Below are 20,089 nucleotides of genomic sequence, written 5' to 3' on the forward strand. Positions count from 1 at the left end.
TCAGTAATTTTAGATGGTTCAGTGTATGATTTCATCTGAATGTTTTCTATCACTGGTTATGTGTCCTTTGCTATATACCAAATGATTGCGAGCCTTATACAATCTTGAACCATATTTGATGCTAACTGTTCAACTTAAGAGTATATTCAATGTGGTTTTCCATCATGTATAACTTAAATTGTGCCCATCCTCTGTGTAGATACTCTATTTTCAGCGGTTGCAATACGATGTGCTCGACAACTGTCTTGAGCATGAGCCATGGCTCGATGCGTGGACCTCGGAGAGACTTGAAAAGAAGGCGCAATATATTCTATCCGAGGTACTCATTTCTCTCTCGTAATCAGTTAAGTTATGCCGTTATGTAAGTCGGAGCTGCCTATCAGACCACTTAAGATGTTTTTTATGTTTGCTTTTTTGTTGTCAGTTGTGCTACGCAGATGTCGCTGATCGCGTGTGTTTGAAATTTTTTTTTATTTTTGTTGTTTCTGGTTTATGGCTTGGTGGTGCTTTGGGGTTTGATTAAGATCATTGATTCTCTTCATTTCTTAATTCAGGGGCGCCTTTTGACTAGACATGGGGGAGGTGAAGACGTAAAGGGCAGTCACCACAAGCTGCGAGAAAGAAACCAGGGAAAAAAAACCACAGAAGCGTGGGCGAAAGGATTCAGTGCCACCAAGGGTAAGCATGTTTTAAGGCTCTAGCGTGTTAACAAGCTTACTTCGCCATTGTTAATTTGTTTCATGCTATTGGTTCAAACAGGGGAGGTCAGTCGGTGGAGAGAGTAAGCAGGTATCAAACGAAAGACGACCAAGGGGATGCACAACATCTCCATCTCCAACAAGAAGAAGTTCACGGCACGGCGAACAATAAAAAACTAGCCCGAGAGTGAGTATACGATTACTGTTGTCTACGGTTTAAATCATCGACTAGCTTTGCTTAAGTTTATTAGGTTCATTTGAATGTACTTGGATGTTTCTTTACGCAACATCTATGTTATAAGTAAAACAGCCTAGCAGGGGAGCTGCGAAAGAAAAGGGGGGGCAAAAAGGACCGATCACGTAGGTCCACCCCAAAAAATCTGAGGAAAATGATCTCCCAATTAGCACAGATGATGATGAGGAGAATGAGCCTCTTGCCAAGCGGATGTGCCGACTCTATAACCAGGGAGTTGACTGGTGCGCAGAAATTGTGATATCTTGCAATGGCGCCAGAAACTTGGTGCTCAAAACGTAATTCACACTTTATCACAACTTCGCACAACTAACCAGCAAGTGCACCGGGTCGTCCAAGTAATACCTTACGTGAGTAAGGGTCGATCCCACGGAGATTGTCGGCTTGAAGCAAGCTATGGTCACCTTGTAAATCTCAGTCAGGCGGATTCAAATGGTTATAGAGAATTTATAATTAAAACATAATTAAAATATAAACTAGGATAAAGATACTTATGTAATTCATTGGTGAGAATTTCAGATAAGCGTGTAGAGATGCTTTTATTTCTCTTGAACCTCTGCTTTCCTGCTGTCTTCATCCAATCATTCCTACTCCCTTCCATGGCAAGCTTTATGTTTGGCATCACCGTTGTCAATGGCTACATCCCGTCCTCTCTGTGAAAATGGTCCAATGCGCTGTCACTGCATGGCTAATCATCTGTCGGTTCTCGATCATACTGGAATAGGATTTACTATCCTTTTGCGTCTGTCACTACGCCCAGCACTCGCGAGTTTGAAGCTCGTCACAACCATCCCTTCCTAGATCCTACTCGGAATACCACAGACAAGGTTTAGACTTTCCGGATCTCAGGAATGGCTGTCCATGGGTTCTAACTTATACCACGAAGACTCTAATATCTCGGACTTGGTCCCCTGTATTAGATATCTAAGAGATACTCATTCTATCTCTTCTTCATGTAGAACGGAAGTGGTTGTCAGGCACGCGTTCATAAGTGAGAATGGTGATGAGCGTCACATAATCATCACATTCATCATGTTCTTGGGTGTGAATGAATATCTTAGAATAGGAATAAGCTTGAATTGAATAGAAAAATAGTAGTACTTTGCATTAATTCATGAGGAACAGCAGAGCTCCACACCTTAATCTATGGTGTGTAGAAACTCTACCGTTGAAAATACATAAGAACAAGGTCTAGGCATGGCCGAGAGGCCAGCCTCCATAAAGGTCTAAGATAGCATAAGACTAATCAAAGATTCTAAATACAAGAGTAAAAAGTCCTATTTAAACTAAAACTAGTTACTAGGGTTATAGAAATAAGTAAATGATGCAGAAATCCACTTCCGGGGCCCACTTGGTGTGTGCTTGGGCTGAGCATGAAGCTTTCACGTGGAGAGGTCATTCTTGGAGTTAAACGCCAGTTTGTAACGTGTTTCTGGTGTTTAACTCCACTTTGCAACCTATTTCTGGTGTTTGACTCCAGAATAGGGCAGGGAGCTGGCGTTGAACGCCAGTTTGCGTCATCTAAAATCAAACAAAGTATGGACTATTATATATTGTTGGAAAGATATGAATGTCTACTTTCCAACGCAATTAAGAGAGCGCCATTTGGAGTTCTGTAGCTCCAGAAAATCCACTTTGAGTGCAGGGAGGTCAGAATCCAACAGCATCTGCAGTCCTTCTTCAACCTCTGAATCTGATCTTTGCTCAAGTCTCTCAATTTCAGCCAGAAATTACCTGAAATCACAGAAAAATACAAAATCTCATAGTAAAGTCCAGAAATATGATTTTTAATTAAAAACTAATAAAAATATATTAAAAACTAACTAAATTATACTAAAAACTATGTAAAAATAATGCCAAAAAGCGTATAAATTATCCGCTCATCATTGACCAACAAAAACCAAGTGCCGAACCAGCAGAAGGAAACCTCAATCAGGATAAGGGTACCCATGAAACACCTGTCTCTATAGTTCCCGATGCAGGAACACTCTCTGTTGCGCAAGTGAAACATGAAGAATGGGAGTTCGACGGGCAAGTCTCCTAATAAAAAATATTTCATTTTGTGGTTTATTTTGCTTGTTAGTGGATAAAAGATTGTATCCGTATACAACTGCCATTTCTCTAACATCGGTTGAGTTTCTTGTAGTAATCCCAATTTCCTATCGAACTGAGACCCCGAGAGTGAATGAATATGGCAATATTTTGAGCAACTGCAGAACACGAGGTCACTACAGACCGTGATGCCAGTCACTCCGTATTGCATGACTCCTAGCCCACCAAGTAAGAAAGTCTCACCGGGCAATACTCAGATGGAACATAACTATACCCAATGTACTCCTATAAAGGTGCATCCACTTTTAAAAGGGTGAAAGCTGGATGAGGATGATGAGGAGCGAGTGCGACGATGGGCGGCCAATGGATCGTTGGAGCAAAGTCAAGTTATGGCGTCCTACGAAGGAAGGCAGCATCTATCATTGGTCCGAGAGGACATCTGCTCACTGCTGCCCCGGCACTGGGTCACCAGCAACGTAAGTATAACATACTAACACATTGTTAGAATGAATATGTTTCTTAATATATATCGTGGCTAAAACAGATGACCCTAACGCAATTTAAATATTTTTACGCAGATCGTTCAGTGGATGTGTTCAACCTTTAATGACTCAGAATCGTTGCGATTTAAGGATGACTTTTACTGTATTCCTCCAGGAATTTTGGTATGCACGAATTTGTGGGTTCTTATCGATAATAATTTGAGATCTGAACTTAAATAGTACTTTTTTTTAACAGGAAACTGTGTTGAAAAAGAGGAACTTGGATGCCTTCAGGAAGGTTCCCACTGTTAGTTATGTGGGGCTGGGTCCTACCTTTGGTGATGATACTAGATTTTTTGACAAGATAGCAGCTTCCATGCGAAAATGGGTAAGTTAATGTGCTAGTTGAAAAAAACTGTATGGTTCTTGTATGAACTAATGCTTGAAGGTTGGTATTTTGGTTTAAGTGCTTACAACCCCGTGTTTATTACTTGGATGTTCCTTGTGATGGGCAGTAGGATGTTCCTGTTAATTGTAAATTGGATGGTTCTGAATATGATTTTTAGTTTTCATGTCTCAGGCACTTGAATTTGCGTGTACTTAATTGAGATGTCATAGGATTTCGTTTCATTGGATGTACCGCAACACGTTAAATGTTTCAGAAATTTCCCGACTATATCTATTTGGTGGCTGTGTACCTTTGAGATTGCTCAGAAAACTCTGTGGGTGCTGGATAGTATGAATACAGGAGAGCATAACAATGAAAGATTAAAAATACATGCTTATGCGGTAGGTATGATTGTAATTGTAACTGTATGATTGCTAACGTATTGCTGATTTCTAGGGGAGAATCTTTGAAGACATGGCGAAAGTATCTATGCCCGCATATGAGCACACCGAGAACGGCCTACCTCGTTTTTATCCTAGCGTCCCACAACAGCATAACGGGTCAGTTAAAAATACATCTAACAATAGTCTTAATATCACTTCACTTGATAATGATATCATGGTTGGAAATAATATTCTATGTTTGTACATATAGCTGTGATTGTGGTGTATTCATCATCAAATTCATGCAGTTTTGGAGTTTAGATAAACCCTTGTAGCATTGGGACAAGGTGAATTTAAATATGTTATAACAATTAAGTTGAAACCCTTTCTAGTCAATTTCTTTCTCGTTTTTAATATTACCCTCCAACACGTAATTGCCGTGCAGGACGTTGTACAGGAGTCTCGGAAGGAGATCATACTAGACATAGTGATGGGTCCTCATAATTCAGAAATTGGCAAGGCACTGGAGGCATTGGACAGCAGTCATGTGCGCTGAAACCAGCCAAGAAAAAAGACTAAGGCTATGAAATCACCTTTCACAGCACCGAGCACGAAGAGCATGCTGCAGCATGCGGGGTTACCCACTAGAAAGCCAAACAAGGGGGGAACACAACGGAAGAAGAATTTTTGACTAGGTAAGAAAACATCAATATAGACACCTGCCTTACAATGTCTATGGTTTCCTTGTGGTAGAGTTATGAAGCTTAAACTCGTCTCGTGTGAGCCTAATAAATACTGTTTCACTGCAGGTTTATGATTTCATGTTACTGATTCTCAAGTTGATTGTGACAATCAATTCGAAAACTTCTGAGTGGATGGTGCTTGAGCTAGGAATTAGGATGTTTCTTTTTCTTTGTAAATTGGATGGTTCTGGATCTGTTTTATGTTTTATCATGTTTAAGGCATTTGAACTTGTTAGTACTTCATTGATGACTGAGTGGCTCATGTTTTCTTAGACACTCGTTAGCAGGTTTCATATATTAATTATTTCAGGATTCTCAAGCAATAGTTTTCTAAGTTAGTGATGTCACTAGTTCATTAAGCAATGCATTGCATATTGATAATATTAAGTCAACTCTGATCGGTGTATATAACCCTTTTGTTCATGTCTATACATAAGTGACACTTCTGTCCATTAACTAGCGTGGTGTTAAGTAAATGGAGGCATTCTTTATTTTTTTTTTTATCATTTTTATCTAATGCTGGAATTGTGAAGTTGTTGGAAATTAAAGCATTGCACGACCTTTGGTCGTGATCAGTGTACAGAAGGTAGGATTTAAAGTGGATGGTGTCTCTGGTAGACACTCGGATGTTTCTTCTCATTGTAAAATGGATGGTTTTGTATAAGATTTCTTTGTTTCGTGTGTTACGCATTAGTGACTGCGTGCACTTCATTGAGATGTCATTGTGTTTTGTTTTTTTTTATTCTCTTCGTCCGTTTTCACGGCGGATTTAAACCATTTAATTTTTGCGAACAAATATGTGACAATTCGTTTATTTAAAACCTTAATAAATGATAAATGGGGAAAAGATAACAACAATTGCCCTGTTGTTTCTTTGAATGAATACTTCAAAACAGGATAAATGCAATTGACAAAATAAAAAATGGCATAGTTTATTAAGTTATATCTAAATAATGACACCAAACTCACACCAAGAAACCTAACTATATATGCCTAAAGGAATTCAACAGGTGCATGAATCTGCCACCATCCGATGAATTCCACATAGTAGAATCCTCAAATCTTTTATTAAGGGACCCATAATGATCATTATCTGACTGAAGGTCAACCTCATCCTACAAGATGCACAACACAAAACAGAACAACATACATTAACCAAGAACACCATTTTGTAAGAAAAATTTAAAATATACAACGCATCTAACACATATCGGATGTGATTTCCTCTTCCTTTTTTGCATTGACTTCTTAATTGACTTGTCCAACTCTGCTCCAAGTCTCTTACTCTTCGGCCGTCCTTTGGTTTTGACTCTTGAGGGTCCTTGTATGTCATATACAATAGCACCGCCTGTACTCTGTGTGGGCAAGGTATTTTGAGACGCAGCAACAGTAGTGGAACGCATGCTGGCACGGTAATCAGTTAGCTTGGACATTACATCCCAAAGGGCAGCTTGTAATATGATTGCTTCCTCATCACAAGCAACAAACTCCTGCGCAACGTTATAGAACTTTGAACACAGATGCCTGAATAAGTTATTGCTTTCATCACTCCGAGCCACATCATGGCGACTCTAGATGTATGTGTGCTTGCGGATGACATTCTTACTCCATCGAGGAAGAACATAGCAGCTCAGTACTATGTCAACTATGTAGTATGACCAGACCGCAAGGGTGTGGCAACACAATATACCAGCGAATTCAAACTTGTTGCACTCGCACTGACCCTTTCGACTCAAAGGGTCAAACACCCTGAAAGTATGGTAGACAGGCTTCCCCCAGAATACCTTCTACTCGTCCACTTCAATAGAAATCGTATCTCCCTTTTGTTCAATTGATCGAACCACGCAATCGGTTTTTTTTCTTACCTCCAGTTGAAGAGTCCTGAACATACTACTGATGTATTCCTGCTGAAACTGTCTCTAATGCCCGTGCTCCCTATACATGAGATGACTCCTTTCGAGTCCGCAGCATCATCTTCCAACTCCTTTTGCTCCTTGTTTCCAAGCACATTGTCGTATTCATGGACGAACTGAACCAACCCACTCTTGCAATACAGGTATCCACCATAAAATGTGTGCATACTTTCACTACGCTGTGTACTCCTCATGCCTGTCCAAAATTTACTCTTGAAGAATATTGGAACCCACTTCCTTCGATTCGCATAAAGGTCTGCCCAAAAAAAAACACATGCATAAGAGTGCCACTTATAAACAACATGATGACCTCACCTCCAACGCACTGATAAAATAAATATAAAAAAACATCCAGACACACTGTGAGAAAAAACATATGTTTATATATTGAAAAGAACATCCACTGACCATGCTAGTAGAAAACTCAGCTACATTTCTAAGCAAAAACATAGAAACAGAATCAAGACGGCAAAATTAACATGAAGTGAATAAATAGGCAACTAGAAACCAACAGACGGGATTTGATTTAACAATCACCTACCTGCTAACCATCTATTCTGGCCTAAGTTAAATTGTTTGATGAAACCAACCCAATCAGCCTCAAATGATTCAGTCGAAGGAGAATTCCACACAATGTGATTCATCATTGCATTCAATTCTCCATACCTAGCGTATCCACCGAGCTTGAATTGTGATTTCTTCATTATGTGCCAGATGCACCATCGGTGGACAGTATCAGGCAGAACCTTCCTAATAGCACCAGCCATCACCTTGCACTGGTCAGTGATAATCCCCCTCGGCGCAGTCCCGACGCATCTCACCCACTGCGTGAACACCCACTCAAAACTAGAGATCTCCTCACTCCCAAGTAAAGCACAGCCAAGAAGAGTAGACTTCCCATGGTGGTTTACACCTACAAAGGATGCAAACGGCAGACCATGCCTGTGAAAAGAGCAAAAACAACTGTGAGGCAACAAGACAAATTTAATAAATAACTGCTCTTGCAATTCACCAATAAGTATACAGACCTGTTTCTTCTGTAAATGGTGTCAAACGACACCACATCTTCGTAATATTCATACGAAGCCCTGCACCTTGCATCTACCCATAGTGTGCTCCTAAATTTATTAGCATCGTCAACATCTATGTCATAAAAGAAGTTGGGATTGATCTCCTTCATTCGAACGAAATAATTTATCATCCCATGGAAGTCCTCATTGTCATCGGAGCATTGAAGATTGCGTGTGATGTAATTTCTGACATCCTTTTCAGAAAAACCCAGGTTTATGGACCCACCAACCTCGTTTGCCAGTGCTAGATACGTCTTGTTGGGTCTTATTCCAGCCTCGTCGTTATCCGTAATGACGCACTTAGCATGCATGGTCAGCTCCTGGTACTCATGATAGTGGACAGATTTCTTAGCCAAACAGGGGTGAGAATGCCTCAGCTCTAATCTAGACACAACCCAACTTTCCTTCTCCTTGTCCAGCACGACATACATCCTTGCTCTGCATCTCGTGGTTGTAATTCTGTTTGCTCGAGTTGCTGCGTTCACCCTAGACTCTCGATAACCTTCTCACGTGCAGTAAATAGATTGATTAACCGGTATCTTTGATTCCTTCCGCATCTTATCAAAATTCGTATTCCTGATTTTAGTAACGAACCCAACTTTCTTTGCATAGTTTGTATAAAATTTCTGTGCGAGAGGCAACGAACCAAAACTCATTCCTATGACTGAAATTTCCTCTTCACCTACGCCACTATGATCCGGCAACTGTAACGTCAATATACAAAATTAGATATGAATTAAAACTAGTCCTAACACAGTAAGTATTTAATACAAATTCTTAGCATACTTTAATAATATCTCAAATAAATATTTAACTGTACCCGAATTTTTCAAATAAATGAGCTTTTTGAATTTTAAAAAATATCTATATTATACAGATTTGTTTCACTATAAATACTAACCAAAACTTTAGCCCAACACAATATATTGATTGTTGGATTGGTTTGAATCTATATGATTAACGAGTTGATCACATAAGGAACCAATACATTTGATAGGTTCACAAATCACAAAACACCTTTCATATTAAATACTAACCAATCATCAATCTACTTTTTTTCTTCTATATCATTATATGGTCTAATACCATTTCAGGATTCATAAAGCACTCACTAATAGAGTTATGCTATATTGAAAGCATATGCCGAATTGATGTAACCTACCCTAGAAAGTAGATGAAAGGTAAAATCAAAGCATATTCTCATCAAAACCTTCCAAGGCATAAATACTAAATAACAATAGCACATATTCTTTCTTAGTCAATAATACAAAATTAACAGAGTAAAAGGTCTAATGTGACTTAAAAACATCTAATTAGCATGAATTAAAAACATTCACATAGCACATTCAAACCTCGTGTCCGTCGTCCAACTCATCCTTCCTAGTCACAACGACATCGGTAATGTCGTCGATCTTCAATTAAAGACACCGGAAAAAACCATTGTCAAGTTAAGAACATTCCTTACTATATAATGAATGAGTCCAATAAAAACTATCAAAAAATATTGCAAAACAAATCTGGAAGTCAAGCATACTTTAATGATGGCAATTCTTATGATTCGAACATGCTGGGTAAGTATTTAGTATCAATTTTTAAGCATACTTTGCTCATCTCAATATATAACTGTGCCAGAAATTTCCAAATAAATATACTTTTTGAACTAAAAAAACATCTAATTAGCTTGAATAATAAACATTCAAATAACACAATGTTACAAAAATTCTAACAACGAAGGAGAAGCTTATGCAACATATCTTCCACCCTTCTTGATGAATTCTTCAAGGCCTTGTGTTGGATTGATCAATGTACTAATCGATCCGCCTTCCAGGCTTGAAAACGCCATGGAAGCTGCTCTCTTTCGGAAGTGTTGCACCGCACCCTTCTCTCGATTGTTTGACTTGATGAGGTTGGCGCCACTAATGTAACCAATACCGAACCATGCACCGTAGCCGCCGTGATAGGATGAATAATGGGGAGCGTATACTTCACTTGGGAATGGAGCGGCACTTAGATGGTCCAATGGAGGAGGTCGGCGCCGTCAATGATATGAAAGGAGAAGAGAAAACCATGCAGCGTAACACACAATGGGCTTCGAGTGTGAGATGTGGAGAAACGGGTGTGATTCTGCGCCGTGATCCTAGGAGTAGTAAACAACAATTAATTTCCAAAATTTGTAAATTAAAAAAATAAATTAATTAAGAATGAAATATAAATTAATGTGATTTTGTATAGTTTTTGGCCGGTAACCTCTTGATTCCATATACTTTTCCATACTATTGTCATGTGTATCGGAGTAGAAGTGTTAGGAGATGTACGATAGTGAGAGAGTTATTAGAGATATGCCTATTCATGTGATATCAAAATTTTTATGACAAAAAAATTTAAAGATTCGATCATTGTTATTCCTAAAAAAATAATATAAGACAAATAAAAAAATTATACATGTAAAAAGTTAAACAAATTTAAAAAAAAAATTATTTAAAAAAATATATTAAAAATATAATTAATTATATTTTTTTCTATCCATTTAAATTTTTGATAAAAAAAAGTGATTTCATAAAAGAGCTGGAGAATGGTTAAGAATGGTAGTCATTTCCTACCATCCAAAACAGGAGAACTAATTACTTACATTTTCGATTTTCTAAGCCACACGTGCACTATAATTATTCCGTGAGAAAGTGAGAATATTCTTTATTGTCATTTCGTTATTAGTTTGTTGAATTTTCAAACAAAAATGTTAAAGGTTTAATTTAGGAGGTCTTTAATATTCTTAGATAAAAGAATAATGTGTGTTGGTTACAATAGTTATACTATTTTAATACTAAATAGTATTTTTAGTATTTTTTTTAATTTTTAAATTAAAAAGTATATTAAATATAAAAAAATTATTATTTTAATTTTAAAAACATTTTTTAAGTATCACTAAGTATAACTATATATATATATATATATATATATATATATATATATATATATATATATATATATATATATATATATCTTAACCCGACGTTTAAAAATCAGTTATAAATTAATTAATAGAAATTTTTTATATAAATATTATAAGTTATAAGAAATCCGATAAGATAATAAGAAGATTAGATGAATAATTAATATAATATTATTATGTTATTAAAAAAAAAATAATAAGCGCTCTTAGTTCAGTTCGATAGAACGTGGTGACCACTTTACAAGAAAGGAGAGCAATGGAATACACATAACTTCCCTCTAGACCTAGCTGCAGTCGAGGCTTCATCTCTAAATGGATAATATTTTTGTCTTAAGGGATATGAGTTTTTGAAAGTAAAGGAGCAATTAAGCCATTTTTGGGGAATATGAGTCGAAGCAATAACAAGAATATTTCTAGTGGAACATCTTTCACAATCTCTGGAGAGATAGTTCACTAATAGACCGATGGATAAGTAATTCGACTCATTTTATGGATTGAATGCGAAAATTGTTATGGATTAAATTATAGGAAATTTTTTAAATCAAAAATGAATATTTGTGAACACTATGGATATCATTTGAACCCTATGGATGAAGACATGGTCTCTATGGATCCCATTGAATTTCATACCCAGACGAAAACTAAGTTCCCACTCACGACCCATGTAACAAGCTACACCAAGTAAGAAGTGTAGAACAATTAGTTCATAAGGACCGCCATTGTATAACCATTCATTTATGAAGAGAATGAATCTTTTTATCGAAGGCTCATAAAAAAATGGGTCCGGACCTCTTGCGGGAATGATTTAGAAGATCCAAAACCAAAAATAGTGGTATTTGCTAGCAACAACAATTCCTTTGTTTGTGGGATTCTTTTTTCTCACGCGATAAAGAATTCAATTTTCGAATGGACCCAACGGTTCATAATGAACTTCGATAGGAGCTTCTCTTGAGGAAATAACGCGCTGATCTAGCTGCTAGCGGAACCACAAAGGACTATCAAAATTTATTTTTTTTTATATATATATAGTTATACTTAGTGATACTTAAAAAATGTTTTTAAAATTAAAATAATAATTTTTTTATATTTAATATACTTTTTAATTTAAAAATTAAAAAAATACTAAAAATACTTTTTAGTATTAAAATAGTATAACTATTGTAACCAACACACATTATTCTTTTATCTAAGAATATTAAAGACCTCCTAAATTAAAGATATATTTGGTTAAAGATTTTTTTTTTTTCACGGTATCTTTTAATCCGACAGGTTAAAGATTAATCCATCGTGAATCTAAGTTTTATTTAAAAGTTTGTCACTAGCTAATGAGTTGCTGCAAGTACAAAGCATGATTCGAACTCCCAACACTTCTTTAAGCATATATACGAGTAAACTGACCATCATTCGACCAACCCAAATTGATTAAAGATGTTTATTTTTAATTGAATATACTGTGTTTTTGGGACATGTTTTTGGCCAGGCTGTTTTTTGGTAAATATCTGGGCTTTGAAACTAATTAACAAGTTTTGATGAAAAATGATAACAAAAAGTGTAGTTTCCTATCCAACACAACAAGTATGGGACTAAGATCTGAAGACCAAGAAAAAAAATGGATGAGATTTGTAATTAAGCTGCTAGTTTTCCTAAAACACAAAAGGGCGAGTTATTACTTTCAAAAAAAAAAGGAGAGTCATTGAGTTAAACTATTTAATATTTCCCAAGACAAAAAAAAAACTATTTAATATTTATGGGTTTTATGTATATATATATATATATGTTTTAGTCTCTAAAATTTGAGATATGTATAAGTTTTGTTAGTAATATTTGAAATGCTTTGTTTTTGTCTTAAAAAGTTTTAAAAAAATTCAATTTAAAAGAAATATTGAATGTAAGACCCAGAATTTTTAGAAAATCTCATTACGAGTCAATTTTAAATTATTTATTCATTAAGGATTTTAACTTTAGAAATTATTTTATTAAAGCTAATTAAATCAAGTTTTGATAATCAAATTTGGATTTTTATTTAATTTCATAATCATTGGATAATTTTCATATTTAAATTATAAAGTTTAGTAATGATAAAATAATAAAGATTTTATGATTTACTTTAAATAATTGAGATTTTAGAATTTATAACTTTAATTCTTATGAATAAAGAAAATTAATTATATTATCTCTAATTATTGAATTAGAACATTTTCTTAAAATTAATTAGTAATTATGATTAAATAATAATTTTTTTAAAAGTATTTTTTGTTGAATTAAAATTTGTTTTCAATTACTCTATTACTCCCTAATTTTATTAAAAATTACCTAAACTAACCCTAACCCAACACCTACACACACTCACCAAACCCTAGCCACTCCCCAAATCCACGCAGCAGCAGCTGCCATAGGAAAAGAAAGAAAAGAAGAAATGAAGGGGGGAGTAGAGGGAAGCAGGGAGAACGGGAAATGGGGAAGGGAGATCCGGAGGGAGGAAGGGCGTCGCCACCACGCCCTGCCGTCGAACCCATCCCGCTGCTGCCACCAACACCGACGAAGAGAGATGGCTCGCGAGTGAGAGGGTCGTGGGCTTGAAGCCGCCGTCTTTGTCACCGAGAAAGAAGGACGCCATCGACACCGTTCAGGGAAGAAGGAAGAGCCGCATGGAAGTCAGTGGAGGAGGGAGCCTCTGCTGCGTCACCACAGCGCCGTTGCCGTGCCTGGGTGCTGCTGTTGAAGCCACTCCTGCCACTGCTGGAGGAGTTTCGTGCGTCACCGCCGAGGGTTTGCCGCTGGTGAAGAGGAGACGCCGTCACATCTCCCAATCATCCCTGCCGCCGCCGTGCCGTCAAGAAGGAGGCCATCGGGTTGCACAAAGTAAGAGAGAGAGAAAGCACGGGAGCAGAGGAGAGAGAGGGGAGACCTACGCCAGCCACCGCCGCTTCTGCCGCCCGAAACCCCGCTGTTGTCACCGAAAAAATCTGCCACTAAGGGTTTTTGAGTTTGGTTTTTATTCGTTTAAGATTTCAGAAACTTTATCGTCTCTGTATGTGGGTTTCAGTCACCATTGCCGGAGTCCGGTCGCCGCTGCCGCTTGAGGTGGCTGCCGGGGCCGCTGCTAAACTGGTTCAGAGCCCGCCGCTATTTTGTTTCGCTAGTTCAGTAAGTATTTCTGTTTTGAAAGTCCTGCGTTAGTGTTCTGTTCCGTGTAATAAAGTATTTGCGATGTTCATGGTTTTAGGAGTTAGAATCCGAGTTTGCTTGTGGCGTTTGAAGCTGTTTCTGCTTTTGAGAGAGCGAGCGGAGCCAAGGTTTTGGTTGCCGTCAATTTGGGTTGAGGCGAAAGGAACTCTGTGAGGCGTTTGGGCTACGGTTTTGCGTATTAAGGTATGGGCCTTTTTAGAAAACTACACTTTACGAATTAGAATTATTATATATGGATATTGATGTGAGAAAATGTATCTTTGAGTGATTGTATAAGTCTTATGTATTATTGGTTGTCTTGGATGAGTATGAATGCTTGTTTGGCTGGATTATCGTTCGGTTTTGTGAAACGAACTGTTCTTGAAATTTTTCTTTAAAGTTATTTTGTAAAAGTTTTGAAATCGAGTTTATCCTGTTGAAAATTGATTTGAGTTGAATTGGTGTTCTTGAAATCTGAAAATGATGTACCTTTGGAACCAACTTGATTTTTTTGAACTAATTTGGCTTTGAACCCGTGGAAGAGGGTTGCGGATTGGTTTGGTTGGGACTTGGAAAGGGTGGCAGAGTCCATGTTTTAGGGGAGGTGCTGCCAAAATTCCTAGAAAATCCGAGTCTTTATTTGAAATGTTATTTGAAAAATTATGAATTTAAGGCCTTTACTATCTTACTTGGAGAATTGTGCATTTGAGACTTTTATTATCTTTACCTGAATTAATTATGGAAGTGATGAAATTATGTTTTAAAAAGAATTATTGAAAAGAGAATTATGACTTAGCCTTGTTTTCTAAAGAAAAATATTATGTTTATTGGTGCAAGTCATTAGGAAGAGATTTATGCTTGAGGGCTGTTTTAAAGGTGAAAAGGGTTTATGTTCTTCTTTAATTTGATTAAAAGATTTTACTCAGAGGAGTTTCAATGACTTTGAAAGAACTTGAAAGTTTATTGATAAGTCTAATTTTACAATGTTATAGGAAAAGTTTAAAGCACTCTTTGAATTCTGAGTTTTTCAAGACTAAAACAATCTTGGAGCAGTTTGAAATGCTTTAGATTTAATCACGGAATTGAAGCTAGTTTTGTTTAAGTAAAAGAAATGGTTTTGAACGGAGTAATTAGTTACACGACTCGGTTTGGCTTAGATTCTATTTTTATTACTCAAATTAGGAAGTCAAGGTTTTAAAGATTTTAAGCGAATTTGAGAAAATGAGTTATGTTATTCTCCCCTAAAGACTTGAGGCTCTGCTGAGGAACTTTTGTTATTGAATCCTATTTTAGAATGAATGATTTTGAATCTCTCGGAAAGGGCTTTTAATTTGGCGTGGTTTCTGAAATGTTTGAAAAAATATTGTGGAGAGTGGCCTTAGTTATAGAAAGAGAAATTTTACGTTTGAGGAGAAGGGCAAGCCACCACGTGCTCAGTAACCATGTTTTAAAAAAAAAAAGGGAATTTACATTTGTGGAAAAGTGGCTTATAAGCCTGAAATGATTCGAGGAATGGGGATTTTAAAGCCAAGGCTGGAAAGAATTGATTTTTGACTTCAAAGTAAAGTGATTTAAGAAAAAGTGATTTATGACTTAAAATGATGATTTTATGAGTTTTATGATGTTGGATAGTGGAAGTGCTATTATGTTATGAGTCAGAATGGATGTATATGATAATGAATTATAGCTGATTGTGGAATATATTATGAGCCGGAATTGTTGTATATGATAATGAATTATGGCTGATTGTGGAATAGGTTATGAGCCGGATGGTTGGGTATGAATATGGATGATTATTGAGTTGATAAAGTGATTGTTGCACTTCTAATTATCTGAGATACGAGTTTTCCTGGGTAAAAGCAGTGGCTAGCCACCATGTGCTCCAGGTTGAGACTCGATACTCTGCTGACCCTATATCGTAAGTGTGGCCAGACACTATGAAAGTTCCAGATGAGCTCGCCCCGTGGATAAACACTAGTGTGAGTGTTGTGTGATTATGATTATGATTATAAATAACTCGAGTTGGAGATGCACGATAGAGGGACAGTCCAATGGTTAGCTACCAGGACTTGTCGGGTTGGCTTTATAACCGACAGATGAGACTCATCAGCCACTAGGACAGGCATTCATCATATGCATCTATATGACATTGTTTAGGTCTGCATATTGTACTTGGTTTGCCTTTGTGATTACTTGTGATTAACTGCTAATTGTTCTACTTGAAGTAACCATTTGTTTGTGTTTGAACTTTTCTACTTGTGTTTGCTACTGAAACTCTGTTGGATTGTGGTGATTAGTTGTTGTTTGGATTGTTTGGGCCTCGGGCCGTGGTTGATCATGAGGTAGGCCGAAGGCCATGCTCGGTTTGTGTTTCTGGTTTAGAAAAGTATGAAAAGCTAAACTGGTTCAACATAGACTTAATGGACCTATACTTGGAGCAGGTTGGCCATTCATGAGGTTAGGGAAAACTTTTTGAAAGGCTTTTGAATTTTTAAGAAACAAACAGTTTCCTCTTTCAAAAAAGATTTCAGATTTTAATAGTAAATCTTTGGTTTTTAAAAAAGATGCATAAGGTGGTTGTTAATCACTGTAACAGTTTTATTTTCACATATCCTATTATAGTAATTCTGCAACCCTATACTGAGAACCATTTCGAGGACGATGTTCTCACTCCCCTACAGGTGTTTTCTTTTCAGGATATGGACGAGGAAGTCACGAAGAGTTTATTCTGTTTTATGTTTACATGATGTATTGTATTGTTTTAAATATTATATTTTCCCTCGCCTTTATCTTTATACATTCTGTAAGAGGGATAGGAATTGTATTAGTTAATGCTTGTAAAATTATTAATATGTATATATATACGTATCCTTTGTAAGTATTGATATTAGTATGGATGTATGTTTTGAAAAATTCGCTTTAACTTTTAAACAGGCTCATATTTTAGTATTAAATATTTTTAAGAGTTGTCGTAATATCCAAGCTATCAGAATGGCGCAGCCAGAAGTGTGACATTTTGATAGTTAGAGTGTTACATTGAACATTCTTACTAATATGTACAATGACAATGCAATTAGTTAAATAATGTCAAACTATCTATTTTCAATTCACCTATATATTATTGTCACTTTATTGTTCTCATTATCAACATACTTATCCATCAAGTAAATTTTAATATTTTCTAATATAAATTAGAGATAAATACCAAATCGGTATCCGAAAGATTTTGACGCTGACAAAATAGTACCTGACTTTTGTTATTGACAAAATAGCCCTTAAAAGATTTTAAAATTTAACAAAATTGCCCAATTGTGAAAGGATGATGTCATAGTAAATGGAAAACGTTGATGTGGCCGTCGAAAGAGAACTCCAATGATGGCAAAGAGCTCCGACAACGTTTCTGATGGAAGGGAACGCAACGGCAAGGTACTGCCATGGCAGAGGGGATGCGGAAGGAACACAACAGCGTGTTGAAGAAGAAGATGAAGCAGCGAACACAAGAATGCGGCGAAGTATTACCATGGCTGAAGGGGTCACAACAGCGTGCCATGGCAGTCTAGCGGAAGGGGACGCAAAAGGGGACACAGTTACGTATTGAAGAAGAAGAAGCGGCGAACACAAAAAATGCGGCGAGGTGTGGCGGTGTGCCATGGCGGTCTTCTTCTTCAGTTACCATGGCAGAAGGGGACGCAGCGACATGTTAAAGAAGAAGAAGAAGCAACGAACACAAAGAAGAAGAAAAAGAAGAAGGTCGTTGAAAATATCGTCAGAGCTCTTTGTCATTATCAGAGCTTTCTTCCGACGGCCACATCAACATTTTTCATTCACTATGATATCATTTTTTACGATTGGGTGACTTTGTCAAATTTTAAAATCTTTCAAAAACTATTTTATCAACAAAAATGAAATATGTACCATTTTATCATCGCCAGAATCTTTCGGATACTAATTTAGTATTTACCTCTAAATATTATTAGCTTTTTCTTTACCTCTAAAATCACAACATTATTGAAATACTCGTACAATAAGAGAGAAAATTATTTGATTAATAACATTTTCACAGTACATGCACCAACAATGTTAAGTATTTTTCCATATTTAATGATAGACCAACATTATATCTATTTAAAATCTTTTCGGACAAAAGTAATAAATTTCAAATGTTGATTTAACCAAAATATGGACTAAAACAATGCTTTTTCGATATATTTTTATCTCTAATAGTAAATTGGTTTTGTTTAAAGTGTGCACAGAAAGAGTAAACTTCTATAATATTTTGTTCTTCAAAAAATTCAAATTTTGATAAAATATATTCCAAAAGAAAAAAAAAAAAAAAAACATCTTGATCCCTTAAAGATTATCTTCGTTGACAACAATGTACAAAATATATAGTGACACTCTAAACAGGAATATAGAGATTATATTTTGAGGTAATTTAATGTATGTCTATTTAAAAAAATAAGATTCTTTAGTACGCCAAATTTTATAACTTCACGCTAAGTGGATTTATATTGATGGTTTCTTTTATTCCAAAATGCATACGTAATTTTTCACTTGTGGAAAAAAAAAAGTGTAATTTTCAAATTGGAACAATTTTTAAAGGATCAAAAAAATATTTTTTTTGAGCTAAGGCCATTAAAGTTGGATCATTTAAGCGTTAATGATAGTTTACTCGAATTGAGAATTTTGGTTGGGATCAAAGGCATGGGTTGTGGTTGGAGGCTTGGTTTAAGTGGTATCTTATATGCTTCCCAAATAATTATATCCAGATTTAAATCTCACTAGCGGAAAAAAAAAAAAAAAGGCATGGGTTTGAGTTTGGGGATTCTTTTGATTTGAGATTTGGTGGTGGTGGTACAATGATCAATGATTATTGTGGCGGTTGTAAGAAAGGATAGGGCTGGAGGAGTGTGCCGAAGCGGAACTGCGGATAGCGGTGAAAGAAGGTATAAGCCTATAAGGAATAAATTGATAATTTAAATTAAAGGATAACTTAACATTATCTTGAAATATTTGTAAGCAACTGAAATCGAAAAAAGAGAAGTATAAATTTAAAACAAATTTCATACAATAGTGAGAAACAATAAATTTTATCCTGTATAAAATGGTTTTACACTATTATCCAAACTTAGTTATCCTGATATTATTAATAAGTTTGTGAATCTTATAACTATAAATAATATCTAATCATATATTTTATTCAAATAGATGAAATATTTTTTTTCTTTAAAATTTGTTAAAAATTTAAAAATATTTTTATATTTTATTTTATTTTAATTTTATTTTTAAAATTTTCGATTTGTATTAAATATATCCGTGATAATTGAATTTTCAGAAATGTTAAGACTACTCCAATAATAATGTATGACAACTATGTTTACTTTGTTCGTGTTAAAAGTTGTTTTTGTAAAATTGTTGCTGAATTGATCCTATTTTTTTTTTTAAATTAGTCGCCAAAAGTATATTTAATGTAAATAGAAAATTTTTAGAACAAAATAAAACCTAAAAATTTTTTAACAATTTTTAACAAATTTCAAAAATAAAAAAATATACTTTGCGCTATCCAAATATATTAATTTTTCAATGTATGAGTAAATACCCAATCTGTTTCTATTTATTTTTTCGAAAGATAATGTAAACCTTTAGTAAAAAGGACATTTTGGCCAAAATATATCATCTTATTTTCAAGAGAGTTAAAATTGGAGTAAATGATCAAATTCGTCCTTGAAAGATCATATGATATTTAAAATAGTCATCAAAAGTATTTTTTTAATTAAATTCATCCTTAAAAGATTTTAAATTAGTCACCTTATTAGTCTTTCTGTTATTTTTTCAACTGATGGTGTTAACGAAAGCTGACATGACATATTAAGTTATATTTCAACACATAAAAGGATATTGTTTTTTCCATGGGCTACGCAACAAATTAAAGACCTAAACCTAATCCACCCAGTCCCACCCGCCCCAAAAACCCCACCCATTAGCCATC

The 20,089-nt window shown here is 35.6% G+C and overlaps 1 long non-coding RNA gene across 1 annotated transcript in view; it reads left to right on the forward strand.

The window, feature by feature from the left end:
* The window catches only part of LOC148550829 (uncharacterized), a 157,425-nt gene that overhangs the window by 36,366 nt on the left and 100,970 nt on the right, over positions 1-20,089 (forward strand). Inside the window, exons 2-3 of the long non-coding RNA XR_015892385.1 lie at positions 13,979-14,034; positions 14,159-14,304. This is a non-coding gene — a long non-coding RNA (uncharacterized LOC148550829). The remainder of the gene's footprint in view (positions 1-13,978; positions 14,035-14,158; positions 14,305-20,089) is intronic.

The sequence above is a fragment of the Arachis ipaensis genome, chromosome B7 (assembly GCF_059453495.1).
Source record: "Arachis ipaensis isolate K30076 ecotype BB chromosome B7, ASM5945349v1, whole genome shotgun sequence".
Classification (NCBI taxonomy): domain Eukaryota; kingdom Viridiplantae; phylum Streptophyta; class Magnoliopsida; order Fabales; family Fabaceae; genus Arachis; species Arachis ipaensis.